This window comes from Callithrix jacchus, chromosome X (genome assembly GCF_049354715.1).
Source record: "Callithrix jacchus isolate 240 chromosome X, calJac240_pri, whole genome shotgun sequence".
Lineage (NCBI taxonomy): Eukaryota > Metazoa > Chordata > Mammalia > Primates > Cebidae > Callithrix > Callithrix jacchus.
In genome coordinates, this window is record NC_133524.1 from 127,375,423 (window position 1) to 127,401,252 (window position 25,830).

Here is a 25,830-nt window from a genome sequence, read left to right on the forward strand (position 1 = left end):
GATGGAGGTTGCAGTGAGCTGAGATCAAAAGTCACAGAGTTTTAAAAATTGTCCTATGTTTAACAGTAAATAATTTATATTTCCACATTTTCCTATGCCCTTAAATATTTTTCAGCTTCTTTTGTGACTTGAATGTGCGTGTTTGTTACCTGTTATCTCTTAGGTATCAGACTTACAATATCTTCTTAATAGAAATGGTGTTTGCAAGCCAGGTACAGTCTTGTGTGCCCGTAGTCTCAGCTAGTTGGGAGGCTGAGGCAGTAGAATCGCTTGGGCCCAGGAGCAGAGCAGCCTGAAAAACATAATGACACCTTAGTCTCTAACAAAAGCAAATAAATAAATAAATAATGAACTAATGATGTTTGCCATGTAGTTAGAAAATAATCTTGTGTACCCAAAGAAGAATAACACCATTATAAAATCTGTGAAGAAAACTGATAACCTTTTGGGTTATTTTATTGCATACTTTTCAGTGTATACATACATACATCTACTATATTTAGGCTCACACAAAAAATAAATCTATATTAAAATTGGATTAATCCGTACATTGTGGTTTGGATCAGACCAGATGTATATTCTGACAAAATTTTGAAGGGAAAGTATTTGCTTGCATTAAATGCATACATAAGCGCTCCTTAACATTTTGTTTTGTATAAATAAGCACATATACACATACATATGTATATAGGCACAGAGCATGGTAACTGTAATGATTTCCATGATTAAAATAGTGAACATGTGTACACACATAAGTGTATATATATTAATGTGTATGTGTTTCTTCAAACACAATTGAACATACATTGAAGGCAATTTTAACATCATCATTATGTTATAGTTTCTATGTTCATATATATGTAAATTTCTTTATATTCCACTGCCTTATCATTCAAGAGATTTACAAAAGTAATTCATACTAATGGCAAAGTGTTCAAACCCTGAACAAAATATAAAACTATAAATAACAGGTCTCTCAATCCCAAGAGGAAATGACTTTTAAAGTGGTTTTATCACACATTCACATCTTCCACTGGTCATATAAGAACTTCTCTATTTAAAGTTCCCATGTATCTGTATATCCAGTGTTCAAATATATTCTCTGTATTTATTGTAACTTAAACATTTGCAAACTTGTTAAACATTCTTAAAGTTTATTCTTAAATATTTTGGGGGATGCTAGTTTTTTTTTGAGTGCCTTCTTGTTTTTGGTATTTCTCAAAACTAGATCTGCTTCTTTACAATATTTTCAGATACAGTAGTCCTGCATAAAGAAAAGCAGGTAGGTCACAGTTAATGCCACCCCACCAAGAAACAAGCAATTTCAAAGTGTGGGGCTATTATCAACATTCCCATTTTCTACGTTTCAAAATTATAAATTACTGAATTCCATCTGAGATCAATAAGGATTTTGCACCAACTTTTTCAACAGATATCTGGTTTTGATTGCTTCTCAAAATATAAATATCAGCTTTTTGAAAAATCTCTTAGAATATTCAGATCTATGAAGGACAAATAAAAACACCTCATTGTAAATCCCATTTTCATGAAGCAACCACTATCAGCAGCTTGATGGCTACATGCACTGATTGTTCATGAGAGATGAGCATTTAACTAAATCAATAGAGGCTTATCAATATAATCCCTTATTATACAAGGTGTTCAAAACACATACACATACAAACAATCACATTAGTTATTATGTTTAATTCTATCCTTATTAAACTATCGGTACCATTTAGTGCCTTGAATATTTCACACAATATTAGGTAATAGGAAATTTCCAGTGGCATGGAGTAACTAACAGTACTTTATTGCTAAATCTCGTAACATTTCTCTATTGTTCAAAAATAAGAATGAGTTAAATACTGCTCACATCCTAAGGATAATATAAGCATTTGGCAAAAAAAAAAAAACTGAACAATTATAACAGAAATTAATGAGGTATATTCTCTATTGTAGAAGGTCAATCAACTCAATTACTGTTTTTCTCAATTGCATTCTGCTTGTTATTCTATTTGTATTATATTGGGGGAGGTAGAAGGAATTCATATGTGCAGGAATTTTTTTGTTATAAACATCAAATGACACCATTTATGTAAAAGTTCCTTCTGGTTATTTTTCCTTCTCTCATTTTTCTCAGGTTTTATGTGGAAAGGCTACTTAAAATGTCAGCAAGCATACTTCAGCTAATTGGATTTTGTGTTAAGCAATAATTTGCTAGAAGTTTTTAATTTTCTTGACTAGTAGGAGCAAGACATTTAATCATCCCAACATGTAAATAGTGCTGCTTATTTTTAGATATAAATATGGTATTACTCAAAATGTTATCAGTACTAAGCCTTATTTGTCAATGTGTCAAGGCTTCATTATAAATAAAAGTAAAACTGGAAAATGTGCTCTCAAAAACTCAGCTTCAGAGAAGTAGACACTGTTAGTTGTTTTGCTTGAATATTTTACAATTTACAGACACATTACAATGCGCATATTTGCTCTCTAGAATAAATACATGTTTAGACGTTTGGTTCAAGGTTATCACATAAGTTAGAAGTAAAGTAAAATGCCCTTTACTTTGTTATTTCTCTTACCTAGTGTTAGCAAACTTACATGGTTTGATGCCTAAGGTCCAACTGTTGGCTTTTCTCCCTAAATCAGAAGCCGGGAATGTCTCTGCCAATCAGGCCACAGAGAATGGAATTCAGATTTTGTGAAGGCAGAAGGGGCTACCTAAGGGAGCCTAGCTCATCTAGTCAAGGCTTTCTCTGAGTGTTCTTTAGATGATATATAATGGGAAGGTTAGAGGTCATTTTTCTCTTTCACAGATACCTGAAAGACCTCATGCTTGCTTCCCAGAGCCTCTACAAGGCAATCCTCAGTGTCAGTACACCTATGTCCATAGGCCATCCTTGAAATCAACCACAATAAGTTAAAAATAGACTCAGGCACAGGCCAGGATGTCACAAAAGCCAGTTCCCTTCTCCTGGTACAGCACGGTCAATATGGTAGGTGATGGAATCTTACCTTTCAAGGTAAGATTTGCTTTTATATCTTTTAGGTCTTGTTGACTTATAACTTTGCTCACATTCTCTAATTCCTTAATATCTTCAGTTTAGTTGTTTCATCCATTATTTAAAATGGGGTATTGGGCTGGGTGCAGTGGCTCATACCTGTAATCCTAGCACTCTGGGAGGCCAAGGCGGGCGGATCACTTGAGGCCAAGAGTTCAAGACCCGTATGGCCAACATGGTAAAATCCCTTCTCTGCTAAAAATACAAAAATTAGCTAGGCCTGTTGGCACACACTTGTAATCCCAGCTATTTGGGAGGCTGAGACATGAGAATCGCTTAAACCCGGGAGGCGGAGGTTTCATTCGAGACCATGCCACTGCACTCTAGCCTGGGCGACAGAGCAACTCTGTCTCAAAATAAACAAATAAATAAATAATAAAATAGATGAAGTTGGGTATTGAAGTCACCAGCTTATTTTTTAGAACTGTCTATATTTTCCTTTAGTTCTGTTCAGTTTTTGCCTCATGTATTTGGGGATGCTTGTAAAATAAATCTTGACAGACTGACCTTATCATTATGTAATGTCCATCTTTGTCTCTTGAAACAATTATTGTCTTAAGGTGTATTTTGTCAGGTATCAGTACAGTTAGACCAATTTTCTTTTGGTTACTTTTTGCATGAAATCTTTTTTTTTTTCATCCTATTACTCCTTCCTAACCATTTATGAGTTGGATCTAAAGCCAGTCGCTTTTAGACAGAATAGAATTGGATGTTCTAAAAAACCCATTCTGCCAATCCTTTTCTTTAAATTGGAGAGTTTAATCCATTTAAAGTAATCACTGGTAAAGAAGGAATTACTCCTGCTATTTTGCTGTATATTTTCTATATGTCTTAAAGCTTTCTTATCAATTCCATCATTCTTACCTTCCTGTGTGATTAACTGATCTTTTCTAGTGCACCATTTTTATTCCCTTCTTTTTCTCTATATACTAATTTTTTTTCTTTATGGCTACCCAGCAGAATACAATTAATATCTTCATTTTATAGCAAGCAATTTTTATTAAACCACAAAGTAGTTTACATAGTACCTAAAACCTACTCCTTGAAAGCTTTAATGCCTTTTGTGTTATTTTTACAAACTACATCATTAGACATTGTGTACTTATTAATACAGACTTATAATTATTGTTTTCTGCATTTGTTTTTAAAATCATATGGAAGGAAAAGGGAATTACAAACCAAAAGCATAATACTTCTGCCTTTTTTATGTATCTATGTAGCTACCTTTTTCCTTGTTCATTATTTCTTCATATGGTTTTGAGTTAACTATCTAGAATCTTCTCATTTCATCCTGAGAGACTCTGTTCTGCATTTCTGTTATGGGAGGTCTACAATTGGTGGAATCTGTCAGTTTTTTATATCTAGGAATGTCTTAATTTTTCCTTCATTTCTGAAAGTTAGTCTTGCTGGTATGGAATTATTGACAAGTTTGTTTGCTTTTAGAACTTTAAATATGTTACCCCACTGCCTTTTGGCTTCCATGGTTTCTGAAGAAAAACTGGCTGCTAATTTTATTGAGAAGTTCTTGTATATAATTAAGGCCTTTCTCTTTTGATGCTTTCAAGATTCTTGCTTTGTCTTTGTCTTATGACAGCATGATTAATAGGATTTGTCATTGTAGATTTCTTCCTGTCTGTCTTACATGGAGTTTGTTGAGCTTCTTGCACATATATATCCATGTGTTTCAGTTGCTCTAGCTTCATATTCACTGACTTTTTTCTAACTGTTCTAATCTGCTGTTGAAAACTTCTAGTGATTTTGTTTTTCATTTCAGTTTCTATAGTTTTCAGTTCCAAAAGTTCTTTTTTTTTTTAATAATTTCTCAAGCCAGGCTCGGTGGCTCATACCTGTAATCCCAGCTCTTTGGTAGGCCGAGGCGGGTGGATCACCTGAGGTCAGGAGTTTGAGACCAGTCTGACCAACATGGAGAAACCCCAAAATACAAAAATTAGTTGGGTGTGGTGGCATATGCCTGTAATCCCAGCTACTCAGGAGGCTGAGGCAGGAGAATCACTTGAACCCAGGAGGTGGAGGTTGCAGGGATCTGAGATCGTGCCATTGCATTTCAGCCCAGGCAACAAGAGCAAAATCCATCTCAATATTACTACTACTACTAATGATAATAATTTCTCTATCTTTATTGATATTCTCTACCTGGTAAGACATTATTCTCTTGGTTTCCTTTAGTTCTTTGTATTTCATTGACTGTAAGACTTCGAGCATATTTAAGAGAGTTGACATAACGGTTCTAGTAAGCCCAATGCCTGGGCTTCCTCCTGCACGGTTTCTTTTCCCTGTGAGTAGATCATACCTTTTCGTTTTCTTTGCATGTCTTCTTTCTTGTTTATTATTAAAAATTAGATGTTTCGAATATCATACTGCATCAAGTCTGGAAATTAGATTTCTAAACACACTTACCTCCCTGCCCCATGGGTTTTGTTGATACTATTTGTGGATTGTTCTTATTTGCTTTTTTAGTAACTTTTCTTAAATATTTTTGTCAAGTCTACATTTTTATCATGTGTGATCACTGAAGTCTGTGGTCTCCTAGTACTCTCACAGTTGCCTTAAACTCCTGGAGCCTAAGAAAGAAAGAGAAGTAATCTCGAAGTCCTTGAAGACTGGCTTTGTGTGTTGGGGCACTCTTTCAACCATCCAGGCTGTAGTCTTCACTTCTATCTTGCAAGGGGCCTAAAAGCTAGTGAGATATGAGACCTTAATGTCTTTGGCATTTCCTGAATAATTGTTCATCCCTGCACGTGTGCATGCCTTTCTTATTTCTCTAGTATATACAAGAACTTTTCAAAGTTCTTACTCCCCCAAGTATTTCCTTTGATAACCTTTTCCTTCCCATGCTTTTCCATCTGTTTGTTGTTTATTTTAACTGTCATCCCTTGCCCCAGACTCTTATAGCCAATACTTTTGTCTTTAAGTTCTTTCAACAAATACCCCTCAGGAAGCTGTTCCAAACCTGGAAACAATCCAAGCAAGGCAAAACAAAAGCAAGCTCTTACACCAATCCTTTAGGGAGCCAGAGGACAGGTCAAACTGGAATGCAACAATTCTTTGAGAATAAGTTCTGTGTTATAACTATGCACCAGGGTAGGAGCTATATTCAAGGCACTGTGGAGGTTGGGGGATGCTAGACAGGCAGCTCATAATGCCACAGCTCACTTGCTCTCTCACCACAAAGCAGTCACTTTTTTTTTTTTTTGAGACAGAGTCTTTCTCTGTCGCCCAGGCTGGAGTGCAGTGGCGTGATCTCAGCTCACTGCAACCTTTGCCTTCCAGGTCCAAGTGACTCTCCTGCATCAACCTCCCACACAGCTAGGATTACAAGCACCTGCCATCATGCCCAGCTAATTGTTGTATTTTTGTAGAGATTGAGTTTCACCATGTTGGCCAGCCTGGTCTTGAACTCCTGACGTCAGGTAATCCGCCCACCTTGGCCTCCCAAAATGCTGGGATTACAGGTCTGAGCCACCACGCCTGGCCAACAGCCACTTCTTTCTTCACCAAGCCTTCCCTGGCTGTGTAACTTTTTGACAAGCTCCAGACTTGTGAAAATGGATTCTGACACTTTTTTCTAGTTCATGCCTGGCTTGTTGCTTTTTTGGAGGAATGATGTGCCAATGTGTCCTCCTTCATGATCTTCAGGGACGTCATTTTTTGCCGCCTGATTTTTGCACTTCTAGAAATAATCACATTTCTTTACAATATTCCTCCTACAACAGGCATGTATGAAGTCATAGAGTGATATCACAAGGAATGACACCTCTGGCAGGCAAGGACTTGGAAATGTGTGTTCATTTTCAATCCTTTACACTCTCTATGTCGAAATAAATAAATATTAGTTAACAGCTTAGTCATATGTAATACATATAAATGAGATTGAATTCTACTTCATTTTTTGTTTATGCTTGGCTGACATATTTGGACCACTTCTTCTCCATCTGTTTTTTCCTATCTGTTCCCTTAGACGTTTCATTACTTCTTGGTTTGGCTATGTGGTCCTACTTCTTTTCAATTCCTCCTGGCTGCAGGCCATGAATCTCTAGATGTTTAATTGATCTGAGATCCTCAGCAAGCATACTTGCCTCTGTAATATGTCACCGGGAATTGGCCTGTTCCTTGTGTTCTGACATGGCTGCCACAAGAAACCCATGCCCCATAGCTTCCTTGAGGAATCCTTGTATATAATAAGGCCTCACCATAGCATGGTAGTACCACCTGAAAGCCAGCTAACTTTTGCTCCAAGGGGTAGGAACAGGAGACAGATGCCCACAAAAGCCTGCATTTGTGTTTGAGTGGATCCCTCCAGTCCTGACCACACGAGGAGGAACTGAGGCCCTGCCCCATGACTTCCGGTGACAGTACTGCCTGGCAGCAGATGGTTCACTCCAAGCCCCTCACTCTCCAGGTTCTACACCAAGATCCCGCCAATGTCCAGGTCTCTGATAAGGCCTTAGAGAAGGCATGGAGGCTTAGCATAGAATCCAAGCCTCTTCCACTTCCCTGCAGACCAGACCTTCCCCAACAGCTGGGCCTCAAGGGAAGAACGCTGTAATGGCGGATTCTGCCTTTCAACGATTTCCTCATGGTGGCAGTAGTGTTGCATATTTTCAAGGAAGCCTGACTTGGTGCAGTCTTCTCCTGCCCTTCCTGTCTGAAAAAAACACCACCCAGAGACAAAGGCACCACCAACCATGGCTACCTTGCATTTTGTCTAGTTTGGGGCATCTTCTCATACTGCTGCGCGTTTGCTTTTGATTCCATCTGAAATCAAACTGAGGCCTAAACTACCCACTTTTACCAGGCAATATTATCTTTCAAGAACTCAATTTCCATTTAACCTAGTCTTTGCAGTTCTGCTCTTAACTCAGTTTGACATCTCAAGCATTTTCCCTAAACTATCAAATTGTTTACTTCTAGGAGCAAGTCTCAAGGAGCTAGGCCTAGGAGGAAAACGACAATTCTGGTTTTGTTTGTTTGTTTGTTTTTGAAACAGAGTTTGACTTTTGTTGCCCAGGCTGGAGTGTAATAGTGCAATCTTGGCTCACTGGAACATCTGTCTCCTGGGCTCAAGAGATTCCCTTGCCTCCGCTTCCCAAGTAGCTGGGATTACAGGCACCCACCACCATGTCCAGCTAATTTTTTTGTATTTTTTTAGTGGAGACACGGTTTTACTATGTTGGCCAAGCTGGTCTCAAACTCCTGACCTCAGGTAATCCACCTGCCTCAGCCTCCCAAAGTGCTGGGATTACAGGGGTGAGCCACCGTGCCCAGTGGAAGAAGACAATTCTGAAAAATTAAGGGCAGGATTGGGGCATTTCTAGGCATTAGGCCATATGTTCCTTGACTTGGCTTGCTATTGTTAAAGACAAAATTGTTCTGGCACTTGTTAAAGTGGTGAGGAAGACTCTATTCAAGACTATTGCAATAGGGACATTGCAATAGGCGAGAAAAAGATCAGACTTCATTCTGAGCATAGCAAAGACAGCTGGGGATTTATAGTCAATAAGCAGAGTGACAGCGGTCAGTGCATGGAACATCACAGAGGAGACATCAAGAGTAGGGAAATTCTTGCTAAACTGAGTTAAGATTCTTATTAAAACTGGACTAGGTAAGCCAAAGACAGGACTCAAGAATGAGTTCAGTCAAAAAGAGGGCTCAGAGGAACCTGTCTACAACTTGGTCAAGGAGATAGTCTTTGTCAATATTCGTGCCCTGAAGGAGTCTTTCTCCATTTACGGGGTTAGACTCTGTAAAATGAGAGGCACCTCTTTGCTTGGAGCCCTAAGAGGAAGGCTTAGATACTGCTCATCACTTCAAGCCACAAATGCCGACTTTGAGTAATATACGTATGTAAGTATGTATAAGCTTCTGATTGGGGTTTATACATACTTACATACTTTTTCTTCAGAAAGTTAAGGAAAATATGCATTGAAATAAATGACAAATATTACTGAACAGCTTAGTCAAATTTCAACTCATTAAGTAGATTTAGGCTAATTCAGTTTTTGTTTATGGTTGGCTATAATATTTGGGCCATTTCTCCTTCATATCTTTCTACTGGAAACAAAATATACCAGACGAAATACAAAATTCTCCTTAAAAGTGTCAAATAATTCACAAAAGAACAACTCACAAGGAACGTAAGGGACCTCTTCAGGGAAAACTACAAACCACTGCTCACCGAAATCAGAGAGGACACAAACAGATGGAGAAACATTCCATGTTCATGGTTAGGAAGAATTAATATCGTGAAAATGGCTATACTGCCCAAAGTAATTTACAGAATCAACGCTATCCCCATCAAGCTACCATTGACTTTCTTCACAGAACTGGAAAAAAACACCTTGAACTTCATAGGGAACCAAAAGAGAGCCCACATAGCCAAGTCAATTCTAAGCAAAAAGAACACAGCGGGAGGCATCACACTACCGGATTTCAAACTATACTATAAGGCTACAGTAATCAAAACAGCATGGTACTGGTACCAAAACAGAGATATAGATCAATGGAACAGAACAGAGGCATCAGAGGCAACACAACATAGCTATAACCATACAATCTTTGATAAACCTGACAAAAACAAGCAATGGGGAAAGGATTCCCTGTTCAACAAATGGTGTTGGGAAAACTGGCTAGCCATGTGTAGAAAGCAGAAACTGAACCCCTTCCTGACACCTTACACCAAAATTAACTCCAGATGGATTAAAAACTTAAACATAAGACCCGGCACCATAAAAACCCTAGAAGAAAATCTAGGCAAAACTATCCAGGACATAGGAGTAGGCAAGGACTTCATGAACAAAACACCAAAAGCATTGGCAACAAAAGCCAAAATAGACAAATGGGACCTAATGAAACTCCACAGCTTCTGCACAGCAAAAGAAACAGTCTCTAGTGTGAATCGGCAACCAACAGAATGGGAAAAAATTTTTGCAGTTTACCCATCTGACAAAGGGCTGATATCCAGAATTTACAAAGAACTCAAACAGATTTACAGGAAAAAAACAAACAAGCCCATTCAAAAGTGGTCAAAGGATATGAACAGACACTTTACAAAAGAAGACATATATGAGGCCAACAATCATATGAAAAAATGCTCATCATCACTGGTCATCAGAGAGATGCAAATCAAAACCACATTGAGATACCATCTCACGCCAGTTAGAATGGCGATCATTAAAATATCTGGAGACAACAGATGCTGGAGAGGATGTGGAGAAAAAGGAACACTTTTACACTGTTGGTGGGAGTGTAAATTAGTCCAACCATTGTGGAAGACGGTGTGGCAATTCCTCAAGGCCTTAGAAATAGAAATCCCATTTGACCCAGCAATCCCATTACTGGGTATATATCCAAAGGACTATAAATCGTTCTACTACAAGGACACATGCACACGAATGTTCATTGCAGCACTGTTTACAATAGCAAAGACCTGGAATCAACCCAAATGCCCATCGATGATAGACTGGATTGGGAAAATGTGGCACATATACACCATGGAATATTATGCAGCAATCAGAAATGATGAGTTCATGTCGTTTATAGGGACATGGATGAATCTGGAGAACATCATTCTCGGCAAACTGACACAAGAACAGAAAATGAAACACCGTATATTCTCACTCATAGGCGGGTGATGAAAAATGAGAACACATGGACACAGAGAGGGGAGTACTAAACACTGGGGTCTATGGGGGTAAAGGGGAGGGCCAGTGGGAGGGGGAGGTGGGGAGGGATTGCCAGGGGAGAAATACCAAATGTGGGTGAAGGGGAGAAACCAAACAAAACACACTGCCATGTGTGTACCTATGCAACTGTATTGCATGCTCTGCACATGTACCCCAAAACCTAAAATGCAATAAAAAAAAAATCACAAAAGAGAAACTCTCCAATTAAAATTCTATAGGCAGAGAGAATTAAGGGGAGCACCAGTCCCTTTGGCCTTTGGGGCATTTGCTTAACTGGGTACTATTGGCTTTCATTTTCAGGGACCTCACACAGAGCAGAAGCTAGAAAAAGCTTTAAGGGAACTATAAGTATTAAAAAATAAAACACACTTAGGGACTTCCCTTCAATGCAAGCGCCCATCCCAGATGGTTATAGGTTGGTTCTATGATTTTTTTTTTTTTTTTTTTTGAGATGGAGTTTCACTCTTCTTGCCCAAGATGGAGGGCAATGATGCAATCCCAGCTCACTGCAACCTCCACCTCCTGAGTTCAAGTGATTCTCCTGCCTCAACCTCCCAAGTAGCTAGAATTACAGATGCATGCCACCACGCCCAGCTCATTTTTGTACTTTTAGTAGAGAAGCCTGTAATCCTAGCACTTTGCTGGCCCATTGCTTTCCATTTTCCTTTGTATTGAAATATTTTATGCAGTTCATCCTTCTAGCCTCTCATTTACTGTCAATTGATCTCCCTTTCAAAACCCTTCCTAATGGTTTAGTGTCTTCCAATAGAAAGGCTTTTGGGAGGCATCTGAATTTTAATAATTTCATATTTCTTTTTAAATTCAAGTTGTCATTTTCTCATCTAGCGATTGTATTTGCTGAGTCAAAGGTCAGCTCATTGAGAGGCTTTTAGGGACTTATCTAAAGCTGCTACGGCTCATTTAAGTGGGCTACAATTTATTTTCCTGGAATTACTAAGTAACAAGTAGCTGAACCTTTAAGTGGGCTACAATTTATTTTCTTAGAGTTACTAAGTAACAAGTAGATGAAATTTCACAAGTGGTAGAGTATAAAGTGTTCTTTACTTTTGTAAGCTACTGGAATACCACCATCAAGGATAATAGCTAACAAATATCAAGCACTTAACCACGTACCAGGGAATATTCTAAGAGTCTGAATACAAATTCATTTATTTATTCTTCACAGCATCCTTCTAATGTAAGTAGTATAATTCTAGCCACTTCATTAATGACGACAGGTAGCAAAGAAAGTTTAAATACCTTATGCAAAGTCACAGAAGAATAGTTGAAAACAAATTTTAAAATCAGATTAGTCAGGCTTCAGAATTCACATTCTTAAGATCTAGGTTAGGCAAACTGTCACCTCACTCCTGAGGCACTTTGAGGAAGCCTCCCAACTTTTATTGGTTTTCCTGCATATTCCAAGTCTCAGGTCTAGGGAGGACTCAGGTAACAAATTCAGTTCTATCTTGTATACTTGGCATACAGGAACAACTGGCAAAAATAAGTCTGACTCAGTTGACCTTTCAATTATTAGTCCACCTGCTTCTCAGGTCAAGCCCTTTCCACAATCTGTTCCCTTTCACTGCAAGCTTTAAAACTTCAGAAAGGCCTGTAAACTGATCTTCAATTGCATAAGCTGCCCAAAGGAGAAATTCCCATAAAGGCTGTACTTATCCCTAGCTACCTATAGGCTCCCTTTGGGTGAGAAAAAGAAGATAAATTAGAGTTGGGAATGTAGAAATATACAGTCACATTCAGGTTCCAATGTTTTAAGTTTTAAAAATGCTGACATGGTTTAACTATATTTATTGGTATATGGGTATTCGTTATGGCTGTTTACCAAATATTTCCATTACTCCCCCTAGATACTGTTAAGAGAGTGGTATTTGGCTAAGGAGTGGAGTCAAACCCATAGATCTGATTAAATAAATACCTAAACTACTCCTGAAATCTTGCCAGAACCCTTTATAGGGGAACATAATGAGGACCCGTAGAGTAAGACAGCCAGATTACACAGTCCATACAGGTTAGCCATTTGATACACAGAGAAGTAGAGAGAAATGAAGAGTGGATTCAAGAGGAGAAAATAGAAATACATATGAGGGGGGAAAATCCAACATACGATATTATGTAACTTGTGTTTAAAGTAAAAATATATACAGATCATAGTAATAAGATAGGTCATTTTCTGTTCACTTATCTGAATTCTATGTTTTCTAAATATTCTGTATTGAAAAAGAGTCTTAGAAATAGAAATAGTTCTACATATATTTCTATAATTAGAAATACTTCTTATCAATAAATAGCTATTTTCATATTTTTAAATCATACTTTTGGATAACTAAAGTACTACTGTCAAAATGCTCATAATATAACAAAGAGAAAAAGCATAAAAGAAAAAATATGGAGAACAATGCCCAATTTTTGTAAACATGTATGTGTATATACAAATGAAAATTTATCAGCCAGGCACAGGGGATTACACCTGTAATCCCAGCACTTTGGGAGGCCAAGACAGGCAGACCACCTGAGGTCAGGAGTTCGAGACCAGCCTGTCCAACATGGAGAAACCCTGTCTCTACTAAAAATATAAAAATTAGCTGGTCCATGATACTGGTACCAAAACAGAGACACAGACCAATGGAACAGAACAGAGGCCTCTGAAGCAACACCACACATCTACAACCATCTGATCTTTGACAAACCTCACAAAAAAAACAATGGGGAAAGGATTCCATGTTTAATAAATGGTGTTGGGAAAACTGGCTAGCAATGTGCAGAAAGCAGAAACGACCCCTTCCTGTCATGTTACACTAAAATTAACTCCAGATGGATTAAAGATTTAAACATAAAACCTAATACCACAAAAACTCTAGAAGAAAACATAGGCAAAATCATCTAGGACATAGGCATAGGTAAGGACCTCATGACTAAAACACCAAAAGCAATGGCAACAAAAGCCAAGATAGAGAAATGGGATCGAATTAAAATTCAGAGCTTCTGCACAGCAAAAGAAACTATCATTAGAGTGAACCAGCAACCAACAGAATGGGAAAAAAAATTTTGCAATCTACCCATTTGACAAAGGGCTGATATCCAGAACCTACAAAGAACTAAAACAGATATACAAGAAAAACAAACAAACAATCCTATTCAAAAGTGGGCAAAGGATATGAACAGATACTTCTCAAAAGAAGACATATATGAGGCCAACAAACATATGAAAAAATGCTCATCATCACTGGTCATTAGAGAAATGCAAATCAAAACCAGATTGAGGTATTATCTCACACCAGTTAGAATGGCGATCATTAAAAAATCGGGAGACAACAGATGCTGGAGAGGATGTGGAGAAATAGGAACATTCTTACACTGCTGGGAGTGTAAATTAGTTCAACCACTGTGGAAGACAGTGTGGCGATTCCTCAAGGACCTAGAAATAGAAATTCCATTTGAACCAGCAATCCCATTACTGGGTATATACCCAAAGGATTATAAATCATTCTATTATGAAGACACATGCACACGAATGTTCATTGTGGCCTGTATACAATAGCAAAGACCTGGAACCAACCCAAATGCCCATCAATGATAGACTGGACAAGGAAAATGTGGCACATATACACCATGGAATACTATGCAGCCATTAAAAAAAAAAACGATGTGTTCATGTCCTTTGAAGGGACATCAATGAATCTGGAAACCATCATTCTCAGCAAACTGACACAAGAACAGAAAACCAAACACCACATGTTCTCACTCATAGGCGGGTGTTGAACAATGAGAACACGTGGACTCAGGGAGAGGAGCATCACATACTGGGCAGTTGGGTGGGGGCTAGGGGAGGGACAGTGGGGGATGGGGAGGGTGGGGAGGGATAACATGGATAGAAATGCCAGATATAGATGAAGGGGGAATAAAGGCAGCAAACCACTTGGTTATGTATGCACCTATGCAACAACCCTGCATGACCTGCACATGTACCCCAAAACTTAAAAAAAAAAAAAAAAAAAAAAGCTGGTCACGGTGGTACACGCCTGTAATCCCAGCTACTTAGAGGCATAGGCAGAAGAATTGTTTGAACCCAGGAAGCAGAGGTTGCAGTGGGCTGAGATTGCATCACCACACTCTAACCTGGGTGACAGAGCAAGGCTGTCTCAAAAAAAAAAAAAAAAAAAATCAATATATTTAGCTAAATAAAGCCTAAAGATGTGATCAGTGTTTGTCTCAAGACTGTGAAATTATAAATAGGATGAACATTCCTTTCACTTTGCCTTAGGAAGTCTCAGTTCACACAGTTGTCCAATGTGGACAATAAATTATATAATTATCTAAGGAGGACACACAATGTATATTCTCTACCCAACTGCCCAATTAATTATTTAAAATGTGTTGTTTCTATATTCATTCAAAGCATCACCCATGTGAAAATTAAAACATGAATATATATGAGGCATAAAAACATAAAAGCATAAGAAAAGGTCATAAGATAAAGTTGATAATGTTGCTTTAACATATTAGTTCAAAACCTATGGAAGAGCTTAACTCTAATGTCCTTAAATGATAGTAGCTAAATATGAGTATTTACTTTGAGCATCAAATTTGAGCAACTGTAATATTTATTAGTGAATTCTCCATCGGGAAAGACATTTAAAAAGAAGGATGTCATTTTGGTTACTTTCTAAAATATGTGAGCCAGAAAATGAAGTAGGTAATAAGAGCCTGGGAATTGAGCCAGGTCAAAGACCACAACATTTGATGGAGAGAGATAGCTTCATACAAGCTTTGGAGTTCCAGAAATTTCTTTTCCTCATGCATGGATTCCTTGGGACTTGAACCTTATATCAGAAAACTTGAAAATGAGGAAAATCCTACATATCTAATGGTGACTGATGAGGAGATCTGTGAAGCTGCGGTAGAGGAAACTGAATTACTGAAAAGAAAAGATGCCTGATGAGAATGGGTGATTTTAGGTCTCAGTTTGATAGTACATGGAAACCAAAAGCAAAAGAGCAGCAATGTGAGCAAGTTTCTTCCAATTGGGTAAGATACAAGGCAGCCATGTTTCCTGATAACTCTGCCTTTTCGTGTTTTGTTTTGTTTTGTTTTTTTTCAGACAGAATGGGCGGGAGAAGAGGGGCTGGGAGGTAGGGTTAGTTGGCTTTTCTGGACCCATACTGCCATCGCGAGGAAGTAGTTTGACAAAAGCCAAAGCTTTGGGTTTGAATGTCCCTCCTATCTAGCAGTTAGGAAAGATTTGGCCAGGCACAGTGGCTCAGGCCTGTAATCCCAGCACTTTGAGAGGCCAAGGCGGGCAGATGACCTGAGATCAGGAGTTCAAGTCCAGCCATGGCCAACATGGCAAAACCCCGTCTCTACTAAAAAAATACCAAAATTAGCTGGGCGTGGTGGCGGGCGCCTGTAATCCTAGCTATTCAGGAGCCTGAGTCAGGGAGAATCGCTTGATCCCAGAAGGCGGAGGTTACAGTGAGCTGAGATTGTGCCACTGCACTCCAGCCTGGGCAACAGAAAGACTCCCTTTCAAAAAAAAAAAAAAAGATTTAGTAAATTCAAAGTTTCAACATGCCCTGACCCCAAGATGGGACTTTTCCATTTCAACTCTTGGGCTTTCCAGGAGACCAGTCTGGACAAAGGAAAAATCTCAGTGAAGAAGCTGCTGAGTTAGGGGCCAGGACTGGTGCAGGACTTTGGTTTCTTCTAACTGTGGGCAGGACTACAGAAAAATTACAAGCTTCTGGGCATTGGTCTCCTGGCCCTGCCCCTTGGACCATGAGGCCGTTGGGTTGGCAAACAATATGTGAGCCCCAGTGTTAGTAACATTAGAATGTGGGGACAAGGGAATGAATCCCATTCGGGGTGGCACGTAACAGCAGCTGGAAAGCTTTCCGAATCTTGTATCCCAGATTGTCTGCCTCTATAAGAAGGAGCAGGGGCAGGAGGCAAACAATCAGAAGCCCTGAACTTAGCAGTGAACTGCTTCCTCTAGTTCCTCCTGTACTGGGAGGACACAAAAGATCCACCTCCAGGACTTCCTGTGCATGAATTTCCTGTCTGCTCCCTGTTCAGTTCTGGCCACTTCTACAACTATCTTATGCCTTTGTCCACAGATCCTAGAAGGTCTGAGAGATGAAAGCAATGACATCACGCTTGAGGCCAGAGGCCTTCCCGACTTCCCCAGAGGTCCAAAATTCCTCAACTTCCTGTTATTTTTGGGAGGAATTGTTCGTGTCTTTGAGTTTCATCAACCGATTTCCTCACGATGGCGGTAGTGCTCCAGAAATGTCAACCAGCCCAGTCCGCAGGACCTTTTCTCCCGCCCATCCAGTCTGAAAAAACGTCAACAAAAGACAATGGCACAAGGAAACAAAACTTTCGATCCTAGCCCAGTTTAAGGAAACTTGTTTACACCATTGTGCTTTTGCTTTCTATTTCCATCTCAAATCAAAATGAGTCCTTAACCACCTGGCCCTCATCAGGCATCTTCTCTTTCCTAGCATTAAATTTCTTTCTTTTCTTTTCTTTTTTTTTTTTTGAGACGGAATTTCGCTCTTGTTACCCAGGCTGGAGTGCAATGGCACGATCTCGGCTCACCGCAACCTCCGCCTCCTGGGTTCAGGCAATTCTCCTGCCTCAGCCTCCTGAGTAGCTGGGATTACAGGCACGCGCCACCGTGCCCAGCTAATTTTTTGTATTTTTAGTAGAGACGGGGTTTCACCATGTTAACCAGGATGGTCTCTAGCATTAAATTTCCACCAGATTTTCGGCTTCACAGTTCAGCTCTTCCTCACTCAACATTAGTTCTTCAGCATTTTCTCAATTTATTAAGCTGACTTCTCTTAGGAATAAGACCCAGGATTCCAGGATGAAATGGGAGAAGAAAATGCCATTACTTCCAGGCCTGGAGAAGGTCATCTCTAGTCACCTGGAATCATGGTCCTTGACATAGCTTTCTAGGTTACCAGGGAATCTGCCTCCATTTTGTTGGAGACTAATCTTTTTGTTTGGTGGAAGTCTGTTGTTTGACCGAATTCCCGAGATTATTTTCTTACAGCCTATATAGCTCTCATTGGTTTCATACGCCATACATGACATACCAAATGTACCTTTATGTTTATTTATTTATTTATTTTTAAGACGAAGTCTCTCACTCTGTTTCCCAGGATGGACAATCTCGGTTCACTGCAACCTCCACCTCCAGGTTCAAGTGATTCTCATGACTCAACCTCACCAGTAGGTGGGACTACAGGCACCCGCCACCACGCCCAGCTAATTTTTGTATTTTTAGTAGAGGCAGGATTTTACCATGTTGGCCAGGCTGGTCTTGAACTCCTGATCTCAAGTAATCCACCCATCTCAGCCTTCCAAAGTCTTGGGATTACAGGCATCAGCCGCCAGGCCTGACCTGTTCTTAGGAAACTTCTAATGAAGAAATGTATTAAACAAAAAGGGAAGTTCTTATCTAAAACCAGTTTTCAGGCATAAATTTCTTTGCACTTTGTTGTGTCTATTTTTTCATATACTTAAAAACATAGTTATTAAGTACATCTGTCATGTGACCAATTTGTAATTACTTCTTACACTGCTAAATATGGAAGTACAAACACACACACACAGAGGCACATTCACAGACACACACACACAGAGGAACATTCATAGACACACACACACACAGAGGCACATTCACAGACACACACACAGAGGCACATTCACAGACACACACACACACAGAGGCACATTCACAGACACACACACACACACAGAGGCACATTCACAGACACACACACAGAGGCACATTCACAGACACACACACACAGAGGCACATTCACAGACACACACACACAGAGGCACGTTCACAGACAAACACACACAGAGGCACATTCACAGACACACACATACACACACAGAGGCACATTCACAGACACACACACACACACACACTCCTTTTCCACTTATGTCATTACACTGAATTAACAGGTTTGCCTTTTACTATTTTCCTTAACCAAACAATAATCAATATATGTTTTTTAAAGTTTATAAACTGAATCTCCTACATTATTTTCTTAAAGGAAACCAATTTTAATATTTCTCCATACTTTATTCTAAATGTTTTAGTCAATGAGGGCTGCCATAAAAAATATCATAGATTTTTAAGCAAAATAAATATACTTCTCACGGTTCTGGAGGCTGGGATGCCTAAGATCATGGTGGCAGCCAATTCAGTTCCTGGCTAGGGCCCTCTTCCTGGTGTGCAGATGGATACCTTCTTGTCGTGTACTCACAAGGCAAAGAGAGAAAGCTCTGGTCCCTTCATCTCCTTATACGGGCACTAATCATAATGCAGGCTCCACCCTTATGACCTCATTTAAACCTAACTACCTTGCAAAAGTCTCATTTTCAAATACCATCACATTGTGGGTTAAGGCTTCCACACTGAGGTGATACAAACTTCCAGTCCATGTTAGGTTTTCTTTGTTTTTTCTTCCCCATGTGTTGGCATTGTATTCGTTATGTCTTGCTATGTAAGAAATTACTTCAAACTTAACAGCTTAAAACAGCCTACATTTATTATCTCAGTTTCTGTGAGTCAAGAGTCTGGGCACAGCTCCGTTAGGTCCTTGGCTCAAAGCTGCCCTCAAGGTGTTGGTTAGGGCTGGGGACTCATCTGAGGCTCAGGATCCTCTTGGAAGCTCATGCGGTTGTTGGCAGAATTCATTTTGTTGCAGCTACAGAACTTGTAATTGCTTACTTCTTTGAGGCAAGCAAAAGAGACGATCTCGGACCACTAAGCCCTCTTCCCTGTCCTAATCAGATCAGGCTACAAGGGTAATCTCCCTTTTGAGATCCTATCATTTTTGCCATATAATATAAACGAATCACAGGAGTGAAAATCTATTACATTCACAGGTCCCACTCATACTTAAGGAATTATACAGGGAGATGGAATCATCTTAGGACTCTGCCTATATACCACAAGGGTGGATGGATGGATGGATGGATAGATGGATAGATAGATAGATACAGTTTTGAAGATTTTAAATCAAAATTATATATGAACACATTTTTCAATGTTAGTTATTTGTACAATACTTTACAAACAACATTATGCCATCTGACATTCCTCCAAGATTGAAACACTTTTAATACTCTTAGCTAATAAGTTTTTTACTTACTTCTATATCCCTTAACAGAATGCCCATATTATCAATTTAAAAACTAACCTACACATTCGTAATATACACTCTTCCTTCTAGAAGAATCTTTCACTTTCCTTGCCCTCACTACACTTCACTAATATCAATATTACTATTTCACTTATATCCTTCCTTTCTCCCATCCTCCCAATGTAGCTATAATTGCTTGTGTCAATGTTTAATGCATACAGTACTATGACAATGTGAATACCTTGAGATGATCCACTTACTAAATTGTGTTTGCTTTCCTTTTTCTGAACATTTTTTTCCCTAGTCTCTGTCCCCTAGAATAATTGAATGGTCATTTCATTTGATGGTCTGTGTACTCATAGTTCATTCAAACATATACGTATATAAGTTGACTAAAATATGTCTCAAGAGTCTCATTCATATTATGGATTTTGATCAATTTAATTTTCCTTGCAAAATTTATCTCAAAATGTTCTGACCTCCTCCATTGTGTCCAGTTTCCCCTATGTCTGGTGCTTAACTGCCAATCTGATATTCCCTTCATCAACATTCTGAAGAATCTCATCTCACATCTTCCCTATTAGATCTACAGATTCATGAAGCCCATCTCTTCTTTCTTACTATTTCTAAATCTTATTTTGAAGCACAGGCTAAATAGCTTTTTTTTTTTGAGACAGTCTTACTCTATCACCCAGGTTGGAGTGAAGTGGCATGATCTCAATTCACTGCAACCTCTGCTGCCCGGTTCCAGTGATTCTCCTGCCTCAGCCTCCCGAGTAGCTGGGATTACAGGCACGTGTCACCGCACCTGGCTAATTTTTTTGTATTTTTAGTAGAGCTGGGATTTCACCATCTTGGCCAGGTTGGTCTTGAACTCCTAACCACGTGATCCACCCACTTCAGCCTCTCAAAGTGCTGGGATTATAGGCTTGAGCCACCATGCCCGGCCCAAAAATGGTTTTTTTTTTTTTTTTTTTTAATTTAAGGCTATATGAGAATTATAATTTTAAGACCTTGCATATCCGAAGATATCTTTTTTATCTTTATAGTTCATTACAATTTGGCTAGGTATAAAATTCTAAGTTGGAAATACATTTTCTTCAGAATTTTGAAGGCACTGCTTCATTGTATTCCGGTTTCTGGCGCTGATGATGAGAAGTCCAAAGTCACTCTGATTCTTCATGTGTATGCTATCCCTTTTGGCAGGTTCTATGATCTTCCCTCTGTTACCAGTGTTCTGAAATTTTAAAGTGTCCTCAGGTAGATCTCTTATCACCTACTGTGCTAGCAACTTGGTGGCCTCTTTCAATCTGAAATATCATGTTCCTTATTTCTGTAGAATTTCTGGGAATTCCTATTATGTCAGTAATGAACCATGTTTACATATGAACTCCAATTTTACTTTTCCCCTTTTCACTTTTTGTGCCACTTTGCTGGATATTTTTCCAAAGCTACTTTCCAACCTCTTTGCTGAGTCTTATGTTTCTGCTACGTTGTTTTTAATTGTAGTGCTCATATTCATTATTTGTAACTTTATGTTTTTTCATTGTATCCTTTCCTTGTTTCAAAGTTGCAATATTATGTTTTGCCTGTCTGGTAATATTGGAGATAATTACTTCTTTTTTTTTTTGAGACGGAGTTTCGCTCTTGTTACCCAGGCTGGAGTGCAATGGTGCGATCTTGGCTCACTGCAATCTCCACCTCTTGGGTTCAGGCGATTCTCCTGCCTCAGCCTCCCGAGTAGCTGGGATTACAGGCACGCACCACCATGCACAGCTAATTTTTTGTATTTTTAGTAGAGACGGGTTTTCACCATGTTGACAGGATGGTCTCAATTCCTTGACAGCGTGATCCACCCACCTCAGCCTCCCAGAGTGCTGGGATTACAGGCTTGAGCCACCGCGCCCAGCCGAGAATTACTTCTTAAAGTTCTCCTTTAAAGTTGGTCTTCTTCAATGTTGGGAATAAAAGTTTGGAGTTGTCAAGAAAATGAGCATTTAAGTAAAGGATTTTTTAGTAAGGCAAATTTACTTTTGTAGAAGGGTGTTGTTTGTAGGCTGGTTGTTACGAGAATACACTGAACAAAGAAGGGAAAAGGTTTTTATTTTTAACGCAGTTTGCTTTTGTTACTGTTTTGTCTTTATTGGTTGGAGTTGGACTGTACAATTTAAGTTACACTTGATTGGCTAACTTGAAGAGCACAGGGTTGTGTGTAATGAGGAGGGCAGGGCAGTTTTGGTAGGAAGAGCCACTGTGGTGGGAGGGGTAATTTATACAGTGAGTAGTAGATGTGGGCTCTGTAGGTTAGGACTGGCAGGAAAGTTCTTTACTGAAACTAGGTCATGGAGGCATGAAGGATAAGGAAATCTGGCCTTGAAAGCGGGGAACCAAGAACAAGGGAACCAAATAAACTAAACTCTTTGAAGAGGAACTTCTTCTTGTGTCTAACACTCAGTGTATTTCTTCTATGTCTTGGTCTGCGTCTTTCATGGTGAAGTTCCCTTTAGATGCCTGGGAGTGCAGTCCTAAGTGCTGCACCGGCCTTACTGAAACTTTTTATCATGCTTTTTTTTTTTTTTTTTGAGACGGAATTTCACTCTTGTTACCCAGGCTGGAGTGCAATGGCACGATCTCAGCTCACCACAATCTCCGTTTCCTGGGTTCAGGCAATTCTCCTGCGTCAGCCTCCTGAGTAGCTGGGACTACAGGCACACGCCACCATGCCCAACTAATTTTTTTGCATTTTTAGTAGAGACGGGGTTTCACCATGTTGACCAGGATGGTCTCGACCTCTTGACCTCGTGATCCACCCGCCTCAGCCTCCCTATCATGCTTTTTTTTGTATCTGTTGAAATGACCATATTTTTCTTCTCTTAATCCGTTAATATTTAAATTATATTATTTGGTGGAATTATATTTATTGACTTGTGAATTTTAAACAAACCTTAAGTATCTAGAGTGAATTCCACTGGTTTTGATGTGGTTGCCTTTTTATATATTGCTGGACTGAGTTTGGTAATATTTTTGTTGAGGAATTTTGTGTCTATGTTCATGAACAAGGAGTATTGGCCTATAGTTTTGCTTTCTTTTAACATCTTTGTCAGGTTTCTGAAAGGCATTATGCCTTCTCTATGCCCCTGTGCCTGAAAGTCTTTGTATTCATGTTCTCACATGCTTTCCAGTAACAAACTGCTATTTCTTATTATTTGATGTTTGCAGGTGGTGAGAATTCTCTATTGTCCTGTTTCAGCCTCCATCTTAGATAGGTCCTGTGTCCCTGGGTGTCAGAGAATGACTACTCAGTGTTTCTGTCCTTTTCCCAGCAGTAGGAGACATCTACTACTCTGGAGAGTTTACAACCCCTCTTCTAGGTTTAGAGGTTTTTTTTAAAACTTTCCCTTCCCTAAGCTGCAATAGGTTTTCGTCTGTGCTCTGGCTGCAGCAGAGTTTGTTGTTCTTCCTCCAGTGACTTAAAGCTTTTGCGCCTTAGGGGAGAAAGTTTTAGATAGGGCTTGTGCCTTTCCCAAAGCAGTAGTTGCTCCCTTCCTCCAGACCTCCAGCACTGAGGAGGACTTTCTCCAGTCTCTTGCTCTGTCCTTAATGATTCCCATGAATCTCAAGTAAAAGTTCGTGACTTTCAGGGCTTCTATACTCTCATACCAAGCCTTGAGTAATTCATTAGAAAGTTCAGCTGAAATCTTCTCATCTGCTTTTATGGTGGGTCTGTCTTATTCTTATCTTCTGCCATATATGAGCCGGAACTTTCAACTTGTCTGTCCTTATAGGTAACTGTCTTTGCTTAGATTTCAGTCCAATTGTTTACCTTGACTCCTCAGCTCTCTTCAACTCTCTGATGGATCCAAGAAACATTATGCTTTTTCAGATTATCCAGGGTTTTTTGTTCTTGATTTAGGACGAAAACAGCACTTTTTCTGGCTTCCTATATCTCAGACAAAGCCAGAAGTCCCCAGTTGCTTCTTAAACAACTTAAAACCAAAATCCTTCATATTTTAATGATACCTGCTATACAAGGAGAAGCCCCTGTATCAGGTGAAGCAAATTGTGTGTGTGTGTGTGCATGTGCGCACATGCAAGTATTTGATTTAAATCAGGTTGGTTCTCCACTTTTCCTTCTGTTGTATCAGGACTAATCTTTCTCTCATCTGTTATTCATTTATCATTTCTCTGTCTTCTCTCAGCTTCTAAATACTGCTGGCCTTGTCTCCTCTTATTTTTTCTGTCCTTTTAGAAAAATCTGTTTGGTTCCATCTCGGAAGGGCATCAGGAGAAATCAATATTAGACATCAGTGCTCAACCTGCCACCTTACTTGGAAATCAAAGTTTCTTTATCTTTGTATCATGAGTACTTTTCAATGTCACTTAATACCCCTTGTAAGCCTGACAACATTTTTATCTCTCTTTTTGGAAACTGATTTATCCTTTGTCTAAATTGTACATGTAATATAGGCATAATGAAAATAATTAATAAAATAAGTTATCGAGCAGTGCTCAAAGGACGCCCTTGACCCCTTTTCTTTATACAAGTGCAAATATGTTTTGATTTGCTCTATTATTTTCTTACATATTATCTTTGTGAATGGGTTAGATGTATATCATATGGGAGAGAATCTTGAACTTAAAACTCAGGATTAAGAAACTCACTCAAAACCGCATGACTACATAGAAACTGAACAACCTGCTCCTGAATGACTATTAGGTAAATAATGAAATTAAGGCAGAAATAAATAAGTTCTTTGAAACCAATGAGAATAAAGACACAATGTACCAGAATCTCTGAGACACACTAAAGCAGTGTTTAGGGCATTTATAACACTAAATGCCCACAGGAGAAAGCAGGAAAGTTCTACAATTGACATGCTAACATCACTATTAGAAGAACTATAGAAGCAAGAGCAAACAAATTGAAAAGCTAGCTGAAGACAAGAAATAACTAAGATCAGAGCAGAAATGAAGGAGATAGAGACTAGAAAACCCTTCAAAAAAATCAATGAATCCAGGAGCTGGTTTTTTGAAAAGATTAACAAAACAGGTAGACCGCTAGTCAGACTAATAAAGAAGAAAAAAATCAAATAGACACAATAAAAAATGATAAAGGGGACATCACCACTGATCCACAGAAATATAAACTACCATCAGAGAATACTATAAACACCTCTACACAAATAAACTGGCTGTAATGCCAGCTACTCGGGAGGCTAAGGTGGGAGAATTGCTTGAACCCAGGAGGTAGAGGTTGCAGCCAAGATCAGGTGACTGCACTCCAGCATGGTGACAGAGCAAGACTCCGTCTAAAAAAAAAAAATTAGCCAAATATGGTGGCACAGGCCTATAATCCTCTCCCAGCTACTTGGGAGGCCGAGATGGGAGGACTGCTTAAACCTGGGAGGCAGAGGTTGCAGTGAGCTAAGATCGTACCACTGCATTCCAGCCTGGGCGAAAGAGCAAGACTCTGGTCTCAAAAAAAAAAAAAAAAAAAAAGACTCTTACTATTGATGATACTTAATAATCTGGAATTGTATTTTTAAATATATTAAAACAAGTGGTGTTTCTTATATTTTATAAGGTATTCTTACATGTAAAAAAAGTTTTGTCAAAAAGAGGCATGAGCACCCATTCATACATAGTATATGGTAGTACAGTAACTACTGTTTGCTCTTTGCTGTTTATCATCTCAGATCTCTCAATAGGTAGAGGAAATCATACATTCCTTTAACCAATATGTATCTACTTCCTGCCATTTTCCAGGCACTGTTCTAAGCCTTAGGGATTAAAGAATACTAAATAGCATATTTAATTGAATAAAATCATTTAACTGAATACAATTATTTAATATTTAACCTAATATAATTCAGT

At 39.0% G+C, this 25,830-nt stretch overlaps 1 long non-coding RNA gene across 14 annotated transcripts in view; it reads right to left on the reverse strand.

The window, feature by feature from the left end:
* The window catches only part of LOC144581009 (uncharacterized), a 113,769-nt gene that overhangs the window by 78,751 nt on the left and 9,188 nt on the right, over positions 1-25,830 (reverse strand). For 13 of the 14 annotated variants that reach the window (XR_013531481.1, XR_013531480.1, XR_013531474.1 and 10 more), the window contains exon 3: positions 177-292. This is a non-coding gene — a long non-coding RNA (uncharacterized LOC144581009). Of the gene's footprint in view, positions 1-149; positions 293-25,830 lie in introns of all 14 variants that reach the window. The other variant, XR_013531475.1, reaches the window with a different exon arrangement.